This window comes from Molossus molossus, unplaced genomic scaffold (assembly GCF_014108415.1).
Source record: "Molossus molossus isolate mMolMol1 unplaced genomic scaffold, mMolMol1.p scaffold_m16_p_1, whole genome shotgun sequence".
Lineage (NCBI taxonomy): Eukaryota > Metazoa > Chordata > Mammalia > Chiroptera > Molossidae > Molossus > Molossus molossus.
The window spans coordinates 160,419,730-160,441,138 of record NW_023425344.1 but is presented as its reverse complement, the minus strand read 5'-3'; positions in this window follow the sequence as shown (position 1 = coordinate 160,441,138).

The following is a 21,409-nucleotide window of genomic DNA, read 5'->3' as shown; positions in this document are numbered from 1 at the left end:
AAATGTCACCTGCCAGCAGCTAACATTTGGACCAAGTCTTATATCACTGTCCTGGCCAAACTATGACAAAGCAGAGAAATTGCTTAAGCAAAAAAATAAGGACAATAAAAACAAAGGTTTTCTAAATTACTGTTGCCTGTGTCATTAAATTTCATATTGTGCATGGAATATAAATACATCACTTTGTTCTGCATGACAAGCAGAAGTGAGCATTCATACATTACTCAGCCACTTAATTAAGTGCCTGGGATATTTGCAGTTAGCAGAAACTAATAAGGGAATCACATTTAAATTCAAATCACTCCTCGGGGTAGCTGTCTGCAACATAAGCAAAGCTTACTGGGTAGATGTTCCACTAAATGCTCAGCTAAAAGCTTAGATTCACTGTATTTGTGAATAAAGAATAATTCTACTTGTGATTAAAGGTGAGATTAAAATAAACAAATCTGTGAGGGATTTTTGAATGATGTTATATTTCTCCTGTTTTAAATACGCATTTTGTCTATTACTTTGTCTAATAGAACAAGGATATGATTTAAGGCTTTGCCAACAAGAGAGGAGGTTCCATAAAAAACAAATGGCTATGCTGACCCTTTTCATGGAAGTCTTTCAACAGACCTGACAGTACAGTCTCTGCACCAGAGACAGTAAACAACACATTATAAAGTCCCCATTCAGAAAAAAGCAGCAAGCAGGAAACAAAGTGATGGAAGGTCACAGGAGGCCAAGAAAGAGGAGGAGAGGGAAGGACAGAGGAGGAAATTCACATTTTTGTAACAAGTAGCCAAGAACCCAGTATTCCGAACTCGGAGAGACTGCTCCTCCCCTAGTCACTGCCCTACAGTGGGTTTATTTTTAGTTATTCATCTTTATAAATTTTTACTTTTCTGGACTAAAACAGTCCCATATGGTTTCAAATCTGCCCTTGATTTCAAACAGCCTGCACACCAAGCTTCTTCAAAATTTCAAAGCCATCTGGATGTCAGTAGTACAAATGACCTCTCACAATTCCTCACACAGTGTGGTTTTTCAGCTTTGGGAAACTCAACTCTCAGGCCCCTAAGCAGAGGTGAAGGTGTATAGAAGACCCTGTCACTTGAAGGGAAATATTCTCTATCCCAAGGCAGTTATGGAACAGTGAGTAGAATCGCTTACAGTCAAATTGTACACCCTTGTTCTTCCACTCACAAAAATTACATAATTTCACCTGCAATCATGCATCATTTTGCTTCAGAAAACATAAATTCCAAAATTCCAGATTGCATTCCAAGTAGAAATAAATCAAAGTAAACTTGAATATTTTAACATTGCATTTAGAATGAACATAATATTTTTGGTTAGATAGAAATTTGGCATCTTCTGCAAGTCATAAAATCTTTGAAGCATAAATTCTGATCGTCACAATAGGTACTGTCACACAGCATCACCTCAGATATTGTCAAGGTACCATCTGGCATTAGTTATATAGCAACGAATGAAAAAGGTTTAGGTCTAGCCTCAATTCTTAAAAGTATAGAGATCAGTATTTATACCAGCACCAAAAATCATGACTAGACAACTCATAAGTTGGGTATACAGAGAGAAAATTTTTTTTTTGAGAATTTATATGGGGAATCAGTAACTTAGTTATAGCTGGAGAGAAGACATGGAGACTTAGCTTTTAATTGTATATCCTTTTATGCAATTTGAATGTTTTGCCATATAATATGTATTAATTTGGGGGTGGGAAATTAAACAAATAAATTTACCCACAGGTCTCCAAATTGCTCCCCCATCCACTTCTTCCAAATACCTCAGTGTGAGAAAACCTTTAAATATTCATATGCTTTCACTGAAACCCATCCCATCATTACGAATAACAACCTTCTAACTTTAACCACACTTTCCTTTCAATTTGCTAAATGAAATGCCTCTGAAATATGTCCTACTAGATCCACCTCATTCTTGATGGGGCTGTTGAAAATGACTTCTAGGTCTTATTAGAGTCATGAGTAAAATTATTTTAGACACTTGAATATCAAGGGCAAATTTTAAGAAGTTGCTGAGTCAAATATGATAAGCTGGCTACTATGACAGATAATGCCAAAAATCTGAGAAGATTCACACAATAAAAGTTTATTTATTCCTAATGCCATAGACCACTGTTAGGCTACTCAGAGATTCCACTACATAAAATGAGGGTCCATATACATTCCATTGTGGAAATCAGACATAGTATTGTAGGGTCTAGAATTCCTCAACATTCGGCCAACAGATGAGTACAGAGAGATCATGTAGGATAATATGAGACGTTTTATGTAAGTCCAAGCATGGAACTGGCATTGAACACTCCTATCCACATTTTACTAGCATCATTCAGTAACATGGGACCACCTCTCTGCAAGGCAAATGTAATTCAATTGTTTGTTTAGGATTAAAAGACTGGTAGGGGAAAAAGGAGAAACATCTGTAACAAAAATTAATTAATTAATTTAAAAAAATACTGGTGAATACCATAGTAGATTGGATTGTTCTTCTCATATTTTTACTCTCCCCATGTATCCATACCTTTTATTATGTGACTCTGCAGCACTTCTCATGAAAGTGAGCAGTATATATTTCCCCATCTCATGGATACTAGATTTGGCCATATGATTTGTTTTTTGTTTTTGTTTTTTAAAGTTGGTAGATATGACAAAAGTAGAAGGTTTAAATGTGTTTGGGGAGTCAAGATTGCCCTTGTACTCCTTTCTTAACATTGAGAAGAGCATGTCCCAAGGAGTATGAGACACATGTGAAGTAGACCAAAGCCTAAGCAAATATTAGTTTGGAACCAAACCCAGACAACTCACAGTCTGAAGCAGAGCCATTGAGGTTAGCCAAGTTTAGATCAGCTGCAATTTACTCACAAACCCGTGTGAGTGAGCATAACCTTGTTATAGGCTACTGAACTGGGGGGGCAGAATTAACACTAAAAATGGTACTCTGGATAATAACAGTTGTTTCAAGAGAGTGCTTGAAATATATATATATATGTATATATATATATATATAATCGTTGGGGTTGGAGGATTTTTATTACTTTTATGGAAAGGAATTCTTTCATTATTTTTCTGATTTCATTAATCTATTCACATTTTACATTTCATTTGTATCTATGAGTGGGTTTTCCTTTGATTCTACATATAAGAGAGATCAAACTGTATTTGTCCTTCGCTGACTTATTTTATAATACACTCAATGTCCATCCATGTTGTCACAAATGGAAAGATTTCATTCTTTTTCATGGCTGAATAACATTCCCGTGTGTGTGTGTGTATCACATTTTCTTTATCCATTCAGCCATTAAGGGTTGTTATCTTATTTTGACTATTGGCAATAATGCAGCAATAAACATGAGGGTTTATAAATATTTTCAAGTTAGTGTTTTTGCTTCCTTCAGATAAATACCCAGAAGGAGAACTGCTGAATCATATGGTACTTATATTTTTAATTTTTTTGAGGAACCTTACTATTATTTTCCATGGTGGCTGCACCAATTTATATTCCTACCAACAGGGCAAAAGGGTTTCCTTTTCTTAACATCCTCACCACGCTATTTTTCTCTTTTTGATAAGGGCCATTCTAACACATGTGAGACGATATATCATTATGGTTCTTCTGATTTGCAGTTCTCTGATGATTAATGATGTTGAGCATCTGTTAGTCTTCTGTACGTCTTCTTTGGAAAATATCTATTCAGATCCTCTGCCCATTCTTTAACTGGATTGTTTGTTTATTGTTATTTAGTTGAATATTAGCCCCTTATCAAATATATGGTTTGCAAAAGTTTTCTCTCCTTCTGTAGGATGCCTTTCATTTCACTGACAGTTTCCTTTGCTGTACAGATGCTTTTTGGTCTAATGTAGTCTCACTTGTTTATTTTTGCCTTTGTTTTCTTTTGGTGTCAAATTACAAAATTCATCTCTAAGACCTATGTCAAGCAGTTTCTTTTATTTGGTTTCTTCTAGGAATATTATGGCTTCAGGTCCTAAATTCAGGTTTTTAATCCATTTTGAGTTAATTTAGGTGTATGGTATAAGACAGTGGTCCAGTTTCACTCTTTTGCATGTGGCTGTTTAGTTATCTTAACACTATTTATTGAAAAACTGTCCTTTCCCCATTCTTAGCTCCTAAGGAACCACATATGTGTGAGTTTATTTCTGGGCTATCTATTTTGTTCCACTGATCTATGTATCTGTTTCTATGCTAATATCATACTGTTTTAATTACTATAGCTTTGAAATATAGTTTGAAATAAGGGAGCATAATGTCTCCAGCATTGTTCTTCTTTATCAAGACTACTTTTGCTATTCAGGGTTTTTCGTGGTTCCACACAAATTTTAGGATTATTTTCTCTATTTCTGAAAAAAATGTCATTAGAACTTAGATAGGGATTACATTCAATCTGCAGATTATTTTGGGTAGTATGGACATTTTAATAATATTGATTCTTTCAATCCATGTGCACAGAATATTTGATCATTTATTTGTTTCTTCTTCAATTTCCTTTATTAATATGTTTAACCTTCTTGGTTAAATTTATTGTAGAAATTTTATTATTTGAATCAATTGTAAATGAAATTATGTTCTTAATTTTTCTTTCTGATAGTTTTTAATGGTGTATAAAAATGCAGGTTTTTGAGTATTGATTTTGCATCCTGTAACTTCACTGAATTCATTTAGTAGTTCTAACATTTTGATGGAGTCTTTAGGGTTTTCATATATAACATCATGTGATCTGCAAATAGTGACAGTTTTATGTCCTCCTTTCCAATTTGGATGCCTTTCACAGCAGGTCCTCAAATAAAGTCCCTTCATTCGAAATAATTTCATTATAACATTGATAAGTTGTCATAGGAACGTAACTCTTGTTTATATCAACTAGCCTATGGAAAAATTGGTTTTGCTAAATGTCATTCTGCTTAAAGTCACAGAACCTATTATTGAGAAATTCCTGTATTTCTTTTTCTTACCTAATTGCTATGACTAGAACTTCCAATACTATGTTGATTAAAAGTGGTGAAAGTTGGCATCCTAGTCATATTTCTGACCTTAAAGGAAAAGTTTCAACTTTTCATCATTGAGGACAATCTTAGCTATGGGCTTGTCATGTATGGCCTTTACTATGTTAAGATATTTTTATTCTATAGTCACTCAATAATTACTGCTAGTTTTTCTGAATTATTATAAGTATAATTGACATGCAAAAACTGAATGTATTTCATGTATACATTTAATGAGTTTGGATATATATATTCATATAATAAATCTTAAAGGCCATAGAATACTCATTTTAAAATTGAATACATTTATGAGACATTAATAATTCTAACAAAATTATTTGCAAAAGAGTGAGAAAGACAGTATCTGGCTCAACTACTATAACTAAATGATCATCCAGAAACATTTTTTTTGTGTGTCTGTAAATTTTCTATGTTTCTTTCCTTTGTACCTGTTTTAGAACACTTATTTTACAGCTGGTTAAAACTTTCAACAAAGCATGATCAGAAGCAGAGATACTTTTTAGAGCAAGCATGAACTAAATAACATCAGGCATTTAAAATATATTGCCTCATTAAATCCTCAAAATATTCTTATGCAGTATTTATCTTTTTCTTCATTTACAGATGAAGAATCTGAACCTTTTGCTTTTTGTCTTTTTTTTCTTCAATTTTTTCCAATGTTCTGTCCTACAAATATGTGATAGAGCCGGATGGTTGAGAACTAAGGAAGTCGTTCTTTAGAGTCCTGTTGTCGCCACTACACTGGGCTACCTCCACAATTAATTTAAATTCAGTAATTTAATTAATAAAGTAGAAGTTTAAACCATGGGCTGAAATTAAGTTTATGAATATGAAGGGGGGGGGGAATGCATTACCTACACATACAGATCTGTGTAATTTCATTTTATTTCATTAATTTTACAATAAATAATAATGCTTAACCCATATGAGAGAAAATAATTCATTAGCATAGGAAGTCTAACTGACGAAAGAGGAGATTCATTTTAAACATAAAAATCAATGAATTTTCCCTGGTTGGTGTGGCTCAGATGGTTGGGGGATCATGCCTTATACCTAAAGGCGGCAGGTTCCATTCACAGTCAGGGCACATACCTGGGTTGTGGGTTCAGTCCCTGGTTGGGATATGTGTGAAAAGCAGCCAATCCATGTTTCTTTCTCACATTAATGTTTCTCTCTCTCTCTCTCTCTCTCTCTCTCTCTCTCCTCTCTCTCTCTCTCTCTCTCCCTCCCTCCCTCCCTCCCTTTCCCTTCCCTCTGCCCTCACCCTCTCCTAAAATCAGTATGCATGTCTTCAGGTGAGGATTAAAAAATAATAAATAAATAAATAAAAATAGGAGTTAGTAAATTTCAAATAGTGAATTCCCCACAACTTTTGTAAACAAATGTAAGAAGATATCTAAACACTTCTCCCAAACCTTCCCTAAAACTTTACATGGAAAAGACTAATTTCATATATAATACACTAATGAAAAAAATCACTCCAATTTTATAAGCTATTACGATTACTAAGTGGCAGTCGATATTTAGCCAATGAAACAAAGTAAGTTGCAAGAGGCTTTCTGTACCTGAACTCTGGTAAAAAAGTATCATCATCTCTCTTAACCTAAGACTCATTTGCCTTATTAATCAAAACAAGAAGCAACAAACTAACTAAAGATAAATTTTGCTTAAATTCTTGTACAACTAAATGTTTAGTCCACTAAAGTTTTAAGTCAACAGAATGTTGAGTTCCCACAGGGACTAAAGAATAACAGTGAAACAGTGACTTGCAATGGGAACAACAATCACCACTACATGAGCTCACTGGGATTCGTGACACCTGCTCCACCTATTGAGTCAGCCTGTGGTGGGTGGGTGCTGGAAAGGAAAAAGAGGGTGACAAATGCAATTTCTGTGCCCAAAATAGGTCTGGCGCATTTAGCTCATATGATTTTTTCTATTTAACTCTTCTGAGGAAAATTGAGAATAAAAAATATTTACTATGCAAAGTTTTTTTATTTTTATTTTTTTTAATAAAAAGGTAATTAAATGCCACCACTTTTTGATATGTCTCACTATAATGTTTAATTTAATTTTTAACTCAGTGTTATATTGTACAGTTAATGTTACTCCTCCTCTGTTTACTTTCACCTATCAAATAGCACATAGGGAAGTAATTTTTGAAGTTAAACTTGAATAAGATAGTTAAACATAAAAGCTGAATAAGATACCATTGTTCTCTAATGAAATAATTTTTACCTCTAGCCTTTATTGCTTCAATAAAAGCTTAAACTGAGATACAAGAAATAACCACAGCATAATGTATATATGAATAATTGGGCAGAACTTTTAGACCTACACAACACCTAAGAAGATCTTTTCTGCTATTAAAAGCCAGGGAAGTCTCATAAAACTCTCCTACTTTAGCCCGGCCAATATGGCTCAGTGGATGGAGCATCATCCCATGGACTGAGAGGTCCTGGTTTGATTCCTGGTCAGGACACATGCCTGGGTTGCGAGCTTGGTCAACAGTGTGGGGCATGCAGGAAGCAGAAAATCGATGTTTCTCTCTCACATCAATGTTTCTATCTCTTGCTCCCTTCCTTTCTCCCTAAAAAAAAATCAATAAAAACATATTAAAGCCCTGGCCAGTTTGGCTCAGCAGTTAGAGTGTCAGCCCACGAACCAACAAGTCACAGGTTCAATTCCGGTCAAGGGCATAAACCTCAGTTGTGGTTTGTCCCAGACTCTGGTCAGGGTCATGCAGGAGGTAGCCAGTCGATGTTTCTCTCTCACATCGATGTTTCTTTCTCTCTTTCTCTTCTCATCTCTCCCACATTATCCAAAGATAAATAGAAAAGTATCCTCAGGTGAGGATAAAAATAATAATAATATATAATTATTAATATATATATATATATATATCTCCTCTCCTGGTTCAGGCAACAGCCACAGTATTGAGTTCTTATAGATGGCCTATTACACTAAGTATTAGTCTATTTGCAGATAAGGAGAGATAATCTACCAAACTTGCAAATTTTCTTGCATTATGTGCATTTATGAAATAACAAATAGCATTAGGTAAACCTAGAACTATATTAGTAGCATTGTTGAAACCAGTATTAATGAGACAAAAAGTCCATGCAGACAACATTTAACTATGTAAGATTCTCAGAGGAACAATTTAGGATTATATTGAAGAGAGAAAATTATTATCAGAGACTGACAAAAGAAACCGAGTTCAAACACATGAATGTCCCAGCTACACTTGGCCAGGAGTCTCAGCAATATCCCAATAAGGAGAACTCAGATGTTAATACTAGAATCACCAACAAGGACTGTTTCATATAATATGCTCATCTATTTCCACCCCATTCTTTGTTTTATTTATATATCTCATTCTTAAGAACCTTTTCAAGTACTCTTAATTGAAATTGGATTCTGATACGTAAACGCTGAGACTGAGCTCTTTAGGGGAATTCTTATTCTAAATGAAATTAGTGATGACTAGAGGTCCTGACTCACCAATCCAACAAAGATTGTTGGCATATATCTTTGTGATTCTGTCCAGCGGCTTAGCTGCACAAAGGCTGTATTCTTGCTGAATGATATAGAGTTTAAGAGTGCATGTAGAATGTTCACTGGGAATTATTCCAAGACCTAGATCTAGAATACTATATACCAAAATAAATTGTATTATTAGATTACTAAATGACCTATTTATTTTCTATCTTTATTTCTCAATGGCATTTAATGAAATGATTGTAAGCAACCATTACAAAGCAGAGAAGAAGCCAGGAAACCCCACATATTTGCCCATTTCTTTCTGTTATTTACATTTTTTTTTCTGAGTCCCTTTGTTTTACCTCATTAAAGTTCTATGATTCATCATTCTCAAATATTTGTCAATATCAAATACAAAATTTGCCCTCATCTGCATCCATCAACAACTCTAACAGTAAAATTGCTCCTTTTTTGTCCCTTCTTTGCACAAAACCATTCCATAAATCATTCTTGACTTTCTCTTTCCTTGTCACCTTGACCCTCCATAGCCCCATTCCTGAGCATGCCATTCTTACATATCTGAAAGCTACAGAGACATTGAAGGCACAGTTATGCAGTTTTACCAAAACTATTTACATTGTCAATGATCTTCATTTTGTTCAATACGCAAAAATTATGAATAATCTGAAAAGGTAGGATATATTAATGCTTTCCTATAAAGGATAGGCTTGCATATTTGGTTACCTGTCCCTCATAAATTCACTGTGTAACATTTAAGTAACCTAAGAGCTTCTGCATGCATTTAATAAATGAATAACAGAATGGAATCAGCAATAGTAACAAGAGTTTCTATAGAACAACTAAAGAAAATGTCTCCAATGGAATACTTGAACTTTGTAAACATAAGATGATCATATAAAAAATAAAACTGAGTATTTAGATAGTAGTGCAATTATTTGAGTTATCTTTTGTTGAGAGTACAATTCTTTTAAAGTAAGGACAATTTTGCTTGAAAATATAATAATTTAATATAATAATTTTATTTCTATGCCAGTAGAATAATTGCATTCAACCAAAATGAATGTTCTCAATTCATTTATAAAAATGTAAGCATCACATTCTTATATCCAAAAGCAGTAACAATCTACATTACAAAACCTTTTAAAAATGGCCATCAACATAGTAGTGGGTATATTATAGTCATAATAATCCTATAGTGACACAATTGTTATATTTTCTGATAGAACTCTGGGTAGAAAACATTAATTCTACACCAAAGTTCACATAAAAAGAAAAAATTTAACAAGAATCTAATAGTATGAGAAAAATAGCAAATGAAACTAAAACACCTGAAACTACACAGCGATCCTCCACTGCATTATCATGACACCAATTACAGAAACCCAAGAGAGCTTAAATCCCACCTCTGGAAATGTTATACACAACATGTGTAAAATCTACTCTCAAGCCTTGAATTGAAAATTTGCTTCTCTTCAGCTGTTCTCATGGTCTGGGAATAAAAAAGCCTATAGAATAAAAGTATGATTTGGACAATAAACATTATAGATCCATTGGTATTTCCAACTCTACATTTTGCACTCATGGGATCTTTTCTAACCTTGGGTTCTCAAAGAGAATAGAATTTTCCAAAAGCAATACGGGGAGTTGAAAGCAGTGTTACATAAATATAGAAGTTGATTTGAATTAGGAAGGAGCTGTTTCCAGTTGGCAGTTCACTCAGCTCTATAGCCGCGTTTGTGTCAAGTTCAGCCATCAATCACCGCACTTCTCTTTTCTAGAGATATAACAAAAGAGATAGCTCTCTTTCTGAGCAGAGGTTTTCCAAAAAGCTGAAAGAGGTCTCTCAGAGATTTTCTAAAAGAGTTGAGTAAGGAAACACAGGTAATTATAGACTAGGACAAGAGATGGCAAGAGAGACTATCTGCTCCTAGCATAGAGCTGGGTTCTTAGTAGAGGTTCCAAAACATGCTAAATTAATTAGTAAAAACCATTCTCATATCATATATCCTATAATCAGAGTCATTAATTTAGGAGTTTTTCATCTTTCTTTGTCCTTATCAATCCTCAAGGCGACATTTAAAATGAATAACATGAACATACCTACAACTATATAGATAGATGATAGATAGATAGATATCTATATCTATATATAGATAACTATATATCTATATATACAAATCTGCACTTGAGCTCATTAGCACTTGGAAAATGTTAATAATATAATTTATAAATACCAGTTTCAATTTACAGTATGATATTATATTGCAAAGTGCTTTCATATAGGTGGTATACACAATCACAAAGACTCTTTTTTTGAATTTCAAACTTGTGTTTTGAAAGTCATGTTGTCATTCCCCTTTCCCTCACTCACACTCCATGACCTAGCCCAAATTTTCAGAGAAGTCCTGGAAGACAACAAAGGCACAAAACATAACCATCCTAGAACATAGTCTCAGGACTAGGGGAAGGGACCTTTTAGTGGAAGGAATGCAGAAGATACAACTTGTTGCAATTTCCCCTTCAATTAGGCCTATAAACTATGGGAAAAGAAAATATGAAGCTGCATGATCCTACCCTTAAAATTCATCTTGGACTAGAAGAACCTAGGGAAATAAAAAGGAGATGACATTTACTGAGTGTCTGTTGTGCACAGAGTACAACATGTCATGGCTTGTACATTATAAATGTAAGAATTACTTTAGTCCTATGAGGTAGGTGGTACTAACCCCATTTTACCAATGACAAAACTGATGCTCAAATAAGTTATGTAACCTGTTCAAGATCACACCATTAATAAAAAGGAGGGGTGTCTGACTCAGTGGCAGCTCTTGACAGTGAAGTAGACTGGCTCAGAAGCAAGAAGCAGTTGCTTAAGTTTATCCTGGCTTCTAGGACTTCTGTAAAGAGAAGCGTAGGTTCCTCTTCAGAACTCTGTCTAAAACATTTTTCCTTATCTACAGCTGGATTAGCCATTAAGAAGAGAGAACAGAGTAAAGGTTTTTCATGAAAGAGAGAAGCCAGAGACTGGAAAAGGGAAAAAAACAGGGAGTCCCTAACCCTCCCCTAACCCTCAGGATGTCTGCCTTTGGTAAATTAAAAAAAAAAAAAGAAAAAAAGAAATATATATCATGAAGACTCCTTTCCTCTCTGAAGGACTCCATCAACCAAAGCAAAAATGTGGCCCAAACTATCAGGGCTTCATAAAGGGAATTCCAGATGAGCCAGTTACCCCACTGTTCATATTATCAACTGATTGCTAATTTATTGATCAACACAGAACACTAAAATAGAAATTATTTAATTGGTTTTAGAAATCAAAGTTATTAGGCTGAACTATGTGAAAATGTCATTTTTGAAGATCAAAGGTGGTTGAATAATGAAACTTCATATAGTTACACTTAATATATTACCAAGTTGTTAATACCAATTCAAACATAGGAGACTCAGACAATGAGTATTCAAATATGCTAATAACCCTGAATCATTTCATTTATTATTTATTTAATTAATTTGTTTATTTATATTTTTATATTTATTGTTGAGAGTATTACAGATGATCCCCCATTTTTCCCCACATTGCCCCCTCCACCCAGTTCCTGCCCCGCTCTAGGCCTTCACAATCCTATTGTCTGCGTCAACGGGCAATGCATATAAGTTCTTTAATTAATCTCTTCCCACCCCCTCTTCCCTCTGAGATTCATCAATCTGTTCCATGTTTTCATGCCTCTGGTTCTATTTTAGACATTAATTTATTTTGTTCATTAGATTCCACATATGAATAAGATCATGTGATATCTGTCCTGAATCATTTTAAAATACAGATTTGAACCTCCAAAATCTCTCTGAGAAGCCAGTTTGCAGGTGCGTCACTCCCAAAGGCAACAGCCCACAGCTCGGAAGTATGACAGTATTCAGGGAACAGTTTTTTACCATGACAGCAATTTGACACACTGCAACACAAAACACGTGTGAACCAAGTTCTGCTTCCCTCATGCCATGGGCAGTTTTTCAGGCTAAGCTGGCTGATTTGGGCTTAACTATTCTCACAGCTGTGGCAAAGCTTTAGTTAGGACCTCCGTATAATTTATAGTCAGCCAATAATTGTGTGAAAGAACAGATTTAATTTTAAAGGGCAGGCCTTCGAGGTTTTAGCATAACTAAGCCTATATTAACATGTTTGCAATAAGGGCTGAAGCAATCTGCTCACTACACTGGCCAATTCCAATGTACAAGCAACCCCCTTAGGTTTTCTACCACATGCTTAATAGGCCTGTTCTCCATGGCGAAGACAAAATATATCCTACAGACTCCCTATGCAACAAGAGGCTGAAGCAGCATTTAATTTTGATCCTTGAAGCCAAGGGGGAAATACAAAGCTTTCCAATTTCAGAAGAGTTAGAATAAAATTCAGCTGATACCCTTGTCGTGCTTAGGAGAAAGAAGAGGCAGAGAGCCCAAGAGGAGATAGTCACAACAAACAAGAACTGTGGAAATCTACTGCCAAGTCCTCATCGTCTAACAGTATACATACAGTGTTGTGTACTCCTGGGAAAATTCAGGTTCTCCACATATGGACACTTATAGAATATTTTCCCTTCCAGGTACACTAGAAATGAAGACTTTTTTTTAATGCTTTTCTTATTTTTCTAAAATTTAAAGAGCACACATAGTATACTAAACACTGTCCTGGACATTAGATCCACACATTAGATATTAGAAAACTAAAAAAGAGAAGCCATAGAAATATTTAAGAAGAACTATGTCGTCTGGCCAATGTGGCTCAGTGGTTGAGCATTGACCCATGCACCAAGAAGTCACCAGTTTGATTCCTGGTCAGGGCACATGCCCAGGTTGTGGGCCAAATCCCCAGTGGGAGGCATGCAGGAGGCGGCGAGTTGATGTTCTTTCTCATCGATGTTTCTATTTCCCTCTTCCTCTCATTTCCTCTCTCTCTGAAATCAATAAAGGGGAAAAAAGAAGAAGAAGAAGAACCATGTCACTGAGGGAATATAAGAAGGTATGGGTGGACATGTCCAATATAAAAAAATTCCAATAAGGGTAACAGAACTCAAGGGTATAGATACCAGGCAATTAAGACACCATCCAAGTGATTATAAAAGGGTTGTCTTTTAAAAGTTTTTCTTTCTCTTTGAAGGAATATGCACCTCAGTGTTTTTCTATATGTTACCTCCTCCTCCCCACCTAAATGCTTAAATTATTTTCCTTCATCTTACTTAAGGACCAAACTCTTAAAATACTTCCCTTAAGGGGTAATACTCACAAAGCCCCAGGTTTTCAAAAGTATTTCTTTATAATGACCGTATGCTTTTCACCTATACCATTATAAATTAGAAAACTAAAGCTTAGTGAAGAATTGGTGAATAAACTTAGTGTGTTGAGTGACCTCAGAGCTGCCCCAAACAAATAACATTTCTTTCCCACGTTATGACTTAAATCATGTATATTTTAATCTGACTTATTCAGAATAAATGTTTTCAAAGGAAGGAACAACAAAAGAGAAACTATCCTGAAGCCCTCTACATTCTGCCCTATCTGTGATCTTTAAATATTCTATTACCTTGCCCTGGCTGCTTTGGTTCAGTGGTTAGAGCAGCGGCCTGTGGTTAGAGTCGCAGCTTCGGTTCCCACTAAGGGCACGTACTTCGGTTGCATTTCGTCCCCGGCCCTGGTTGGAGTTGTGTGGGTGGCAACCAGTTGATGTGTCTCTCTCACATTGATGTTTCTTTCTCTCTCTTCCTCCTGCTCCATCTGAACATAAATGCAAAAATGTCCTTGGGTGAGGATTAAAATAAAAAATATTCAATTACCACATACCTCCATACCAAAAGACTAAACTGAAACCTGATTATGTTATAATATAAAATTATGCATGACTGAAAATAAATAAACTTTTTCTTTTCTAAACTATAGTTAATAAAAACTGGTCTTCCCAATTTTTCCCATATTGGCTTCTTTATTCGGGGTACTTAAAAATTTTCTCTTAGGTACTATGGTATACATATGAAGTTTTTCCCAAGTATCTTTTTTCCAGTCTTTTGATAAAGCACTTAAATTATGCTTTAGGAAACAGGAGTAGAATGAATTTTTATTCCCAGTATTTCCCCCTCTCTAAATTCTTATCCCTGGCAGTTTCCAATAGCAGACAGAGTATACTTCCCCAACTCATTGTTGTGGGATTGGTTATGTTATTTGCTTTAGTCAACAGAATGTTAGCAGTCATGACACAGAGGCTTGGAATGTACTAGTATCAGTGGCCTCTGGGCCCTTTAGCTATTACCATTAAAACAAAAAAATGGATGTCCCCAGCCAGTGCACAGGCTCTGGAAAAATGAGAGACACATGGAGCAGAGCTAACACTCTTTTTTTTTTTTTTTCTTATCCTCACCCAAGGAAATTTTCCATTTCTTGTTCAGATAGAGTGGGAGGAAAAGAGAGAGAGAGAAACATCAATGTGAAAGAGACACATTGAGTGGTTGCCACCTGCATGACCCAACCAGAGCCAGGGACAAACCGCAACCGAGGTACGTGCCCTTAGCAGTAACCGAACCCGGGTCTCTCTGGACTGCAGGCGGACACTCTAACCGCTGAGCCAAACTGGCCAGGGCAGAGAGTGGACACTCTTATCCTGGAGCCAAGCCCAGGTAAGCCCAGCCAATTCAACCACCAGATAACCTACTCACACATGACCATGAAATAATTGTTTACTCTTATGACACAATGAGATTTTGTGGTTGTTTGTTATTCTATATCATTGTCATTATACTTAACTGATACAGAAACCTAGTCTTCCCTTTGTGAGTCTTTGTGAGACTTTCTGTAAAGATTCTCTGCTTTTAGTAGAAAAGAGATAGGTACTTGACCAGAGCTAAGTCAGTTTGGCTTTCAATCAACCTGAGTGATAAAGATCGAAGGAGCTGAAGCTATTTCATCTCGGAACTCTGAGACTACAAAAATTCTTAAAAACTAAATGCCTAAAATTGCTATGGTTCTTGATTTTTCAAAGCCTACTTCTTCAGATTTTTCCTTTATTCTGGTGAGTTAGTACCTATTCATTAAATGCACTCATTTATTCTTAAACTAGCAATTAATTTTTTAGTAGATATAGCCAAACAGTTTTCTAAACCGGTTATACTAATTTACATTTTCACTAGCAGTGTATGAGAATTCCAGTTGCCACATTTCTCCTATACTAAACCTTGAGAGATTTTATCCATTTTTCTCCATTGTGATAGATGGAGATAGATGGAGTTTTACAGGGCTGGGCAAAAATAGGTATACAGTTGTAATACAACTAAATAATACAATAATTAATAAATAATAATACAAGAATAAACTGTTTCACGTACTCACCACTGTAAATCTACTTTCACCTGTCCTTGTATATTGCATTCCCAATACAGAATTTGCAAATCTAATTTTCATGTGGAAATTCTATTTTAATAAAATATATCCAAACCTTTTTCCCGTTTTCAAGTAGGTTGTCTTTTTATTTATTGTAGTTTTTTAAAAATATATTCTGAATAGATGTCATATATCCTAGTGATAATAATTTATCTCACTACATGCTGTTGCTTTTTAAATTCTTTTAATGGTATTTTCCCATCAATAGGCATTCTTAATTATAACAGTTTATAGTTTATCTATTTCTTTTTAGTTAATGCTTTCTGTGTCTTGCTGAAGAAAACTTTGTTTACAGTAAGACCACAAAAGTGTTCTATATTTTCCTCTAAAAGCTTTATTGTTTTACTGATTTCATTTATATCAGCAATCTATCAGGTATTAACTTTTGTGTCTGGTATGTGATAGAGATACATTGAGATGTGTTTTGTTTTTTATTTTCCTATGTTGGTACCAATTGACATTGCACTACTTATTTAAAAAACTGTCATATCATCAATGGGCCTGAAAGTTAATTTTGTCATCAATCAGTTGATCACTCATGTACAAGCCTGACTTGACACACTGCAGTGTTTTGTCATATATTTTCTCCATCATTTTGCCTATAACATACTTTTTAAATTATTATAGCTTTAAAATGTCTTTATAGCTCATCCTGTAAGTCACACCATTTTATTATTCTTGTTTCAATTTTTTGATGGTTACTTCTCCTACTTGCTTTTGCATATAAATTTTAGATTAGTTTGTCAATTTCTTCAAAAATAGCGATTGTACTGAATCAAGATGAGGTTATGGTAGAATTAAAAATCTTTAGAAGAATGAGTCTTGTGCCCTGGCCAGTTTGGCTCAGCGGTTAGAGCATCGGCCTGCGGTCCTGAGAGACCCGGGTTCGGTTCCCGCTAAGGGCACGTACTTCGGTTGCAGTTTGTCCCCGGCCCTGGTTGGTCGTGCAGGTGGCAGCCACTCGATGTGTCCCTTCACGTCGATGTTTCTCTCTCTCTCTCCCTTCCTCTCTCTCCCTCCCACTCTATCTGTACAAAAAATGGAAAAATATCCTCGGGTGAGGATAAAAAATAAAAATAAAAATAAAGTCTATTTAAAAAAAAAAAAAAAAAAAGAATGAGTCTTGTAATACATGAAGATGGTATATCCTTTATTCACTGAGGTCTTAACATTTTATCAGTGTTTCCGTTTTCAATGTATAATTCTTATATATTTTTTGTTATATTTATTTTTGGATATTGGATATTCTATATTATGGTAAGTGCTACAATTCTGAATTTTTATTTTCTATTGTTTTGCTAGAATACAGAAATAAAATTTAAGTTTTTTACATTGACTTGTATTGATCAAACTTGTTAAATTAACATTATAAAAGTTTGATTACTGAGTATTTAGGAATTTCTCTACATGCGATCATGTCATCTTCCAATAGGTCTGCGTATCCATGATTGAGAAGCTATTGCCCCAAATTTTTCATTTTGCAATCTCATTGTCACACTTTGAATCAAGTTATTAAAATCTCAATCTTGTTCTAATTACTGAGTTTGTAAAAAATGGATGTTTTCTTAAATAATAAAAGAAAGCTATTCACTCCTGAGAACAGGGGACAATTTTTAATAATAGATACAACACTTTTGCAGATATCAGACAATCCAGAGGTGTTTTTATTTTTTTCTAGAAGTTTAACAAGTAATTGTCAAATTTGCTATTGTATAGCTATTCTAATAATCTTATTATCTTTTTGATGTAAGAATTGGGGTTATGTGCTGATTATTGGTCACTGATGATTTTATTATGTTTTCTTAATTATTCTGGTTAGAGTTAGAACAATTTTATTTTTATTTCTTTCAAAGAATTAGCTTTTCTCTATGTTGTTTAGTTTAGTTTAGTTTTGTTTTTTCCCTTTATTGATTTTAGAGAGTGAGGAAGGGAGAGGGAGAGATAGAAACATCAATGAGAGAGAACATTGATTATTGCTGCCTCCTGCATACCCCCCACTGAGGATCAGGCCCACAACCTGAGCATGGGCCCTGACCAGGAATCGAACCAGCAACCTCTTGGTACATGAGTTGATGCTCAACCACTGAGCCACATGGGCCAGGCTGTGTCGGTTTTTTTCATTGTACATTTGTTTCTCCTTTAAAGTGCTCTGCCCTTCCTTACATTTATTATTTCTTTCATTTTACATTCATTAATTTTAAAGTGCTGTTTTCTTAGCTGTAATATAGTAAATTTACCTTTGATCTCTGTTTTATCTACATCTCACAAGATTTTATCATTTAAATACAATTCAAGCCCTGGCCGGTTTGGCTCAGCGGTTAGAGCATCCACCTGTGGTCCGGAGAGACCCGGGTTCGGTTCCCGCTAAGGGCATGTACCTCGGTTGCAGTTTGTCCCCGGCCCTGGATGGTCGTGTGGGTGGCAGCCACTCGATGTGTACCTTTCACATCGATGTTTCCCTCTCTCTCTCTTCCTCTGTCTCCCTCCCACTCTGTCTGTACAAAAAATGGAAAAATGTCCTCGGATGAGGATTAAAAATAAATAAATAAATAAATAAATAAATAAATAAATAAATACAATTCAAAATAATTTTCAATTTTAGCTTTGAGTTCTTCTTTGACTCATGGATTTACAAATATAATATCTCCAAGGAGTTTTTCTAGTTACATTTATGTTATTTGTTCTACTTTAATACCATCATGGTCATAGAACATAATCTCAATCTTGTTAGTCTTGTTGAATTTTTGTTTGTGACAGAAAATAGACAATTTGGGTAAATGCAGCATGTGAGCTTGAAAACACTTGTGAATTATGGCATCTTTAGTTGCAGCTTTCTAAGTACATGTATACATCAATTAGGACAAGTTGTCCACTCTACTGCTCAAATTTCAAATATGCTTATTTTTGGGTCTGATTATCAGCCATTGACAGAGGTGCGTTAACATCTCCCACAATAACAGTGGGTTTGTTCATTTGTCCTTTTAGTTGTGCCTTCTGCTGTGTATATTTTGAAGCTATATTCTTTGTTTCATATAGATTTAAGATGGTAATATTTTCTTGTTGGCTTAGCCTCTATTGTTATGACATGCCCCTCCTTATTTCTAGTATCCATTGCCTTAATGTTCATTTTTTCTAATATTAGTATAGCTATGCAGGTTACTTTTGTTTAGGACTTGCATGATATATTTATTTTTCATTAATTTATTTTAAAACTCTCTGTGTCTTTATATTTGAAAAGTTTCTCTCATAAGGAGAACATAGTTGTTTTTAATCCAATTGAATAAAAATATTTACTTAGCATATTTAATGCATTTACATAAAATGGAATTACAATTTGATTTATATATACCCTATTTTTTCCATTTAATCCATCTACTTAATGTTCTCTTTTTCTTTCTTAATTTCTTCTGGATAAAATAAAATGTTTTTATTAGTTCTTTTGCTTTTTGGAAATAACAGGTAGAATTTTTTTAACTATTCTTACAGTGGTTATACCAAATATTACAACATGCATCACTGACTTATTAAAATCCCATACAATTTTTATTCTTATTAATTTCCTGATATCACCTGGACACACAGAACTTTTAAATTGCAAATACCTCTCTTGCTTTTATATTATAATACTAGTACTTTTTAGATCTATACATAATTTAACCCTATAAGGTATTATAATTATTATTTTAGGTATTCTATCATATTTTATACTTATTTACATATTTATCTTGTCTGGTGTTCTTTATTCCCTACAGCACCTCAACATTTCCATCTTTTTATTTTGTCTTTTAGTAGAAGTCTGCTAGAGACCAATTAGCTTTGCTCTATTCATCTCAAAATTTATTTTATCCTTTTTTTGTAAAAAACATATTTTTGGATATAGAAATCTTAGCTGACAATTATTTCCTAGAAATATCATCTAATTTTTTTTTCTGGCTTTCATCATTTTTTCTGAGAAGTCAGCTATCATTCTGGTTTTCCTTTGAAATCCATGTGTCCTTTTATTTTCTGAATGCTTCTCTTTTAACAGTTATACTATGATGAGACCTAGTGTGGTTTCCCTTGTATTTGTCCAACCTCAAATTTACTAAGCTTTTTGACTAGATAGGCTTATATATTTTATCAAATCTTTAAAAATCTCAATTATTTTCTCCCTGGGTTTTGCTTCTGTCAAGTTTTTTCTCCTTCCTCCTTCTAGGATTCCAATTATAAGTATATTAAGGCTTTTTAGTATGCCCATGTGTTTCTTATGCTATTATACATTTTTTTAAAAAATATATTCTATTCCTTTTCTCTCAGCATGCAATATTTCCTATTGACTTATCTTTGAATTAACTCACCTTGTGCTCTGCCTTGCACAATCTCTTACTAAACTCATCTTTTGAGATCTTTATTCTGCATAATATTTTTAGCATGAAATTTCCATTTGGTCATTTTTGTAGATGTTTATTTTTATTGGTTTTTGTTCATATATTTCTTAATTTTTAATATTTCAGTCACAATTAAATTTCTTACCTCCCAACACTAACATATGGATCATATGTAAGTTAACTTCTAGTGTCTGAATTTCCTTTTTATTATTTAGATTTTTTATTTCCTTTTTAAATCCTTAGTAATTTTTTATTATTCTTCAGATATTATCTATAAAACAAGTATAAGAGCAACAGATGGTATTCCCTTCCATCACAGAGAGTTTCCTCTGTTTTTGTAATGTGGTATCAAGAGTTGGTTATATCAATATAATCAAAGAACTGAGCTGGCATAGGTCACGACTGCAGATTTAATGAGACTGAGTCTACCTCTGATTCACCAAGTTCTGGCATGACCTTCCCATGGTTTGATTGAGAGACTGGTAACTATTTGTTTCTTTTGCCCTAAAAATATGCTGATAATCAAGTTCTGCCTCAGAAACCCCTAAATTCATGGTCCTTATAAAAAAATCCAGTGATGTGCTTGAAGTCTCCCACTTTCCCAATAGATTGTGTCCCCCACTAGATAATGCAAGAGATTTCACTCTACCTTTTGGCTTGATTCCTCTATTCCTTGCACATTCTCTACATTCAGAAAATAGTCTATGGTTAAAATGCGTGTGTATCTAAGGCCCATTAAATTTCCCCGTTGTTGTTCCCACCTTGCTTTACACCTAAAAGCTTTACTGATGTTTCTTTCCTTCAGCAGATGCTCCCCTGCTCAGCCTAAGCACAAACTTAATTGTACTTTAAAAATTCCCAATTGCCACACTGAAAACAATGACTAGTGATCTTCACCTCACTCTGAAAAGGTGCTCCACTATCTATAGTTTCACTTTCTTTTTATTGCCTTCAAAGGCCTATTATCCTTTATAAATAGGATTATTCATCCATCTCCAGGTTATTTCTCTAGTTGTATAAAGGAGACCAGTGGCCTGCCATGATAGCTACACCTTCCTCAAAAGCAGAAAT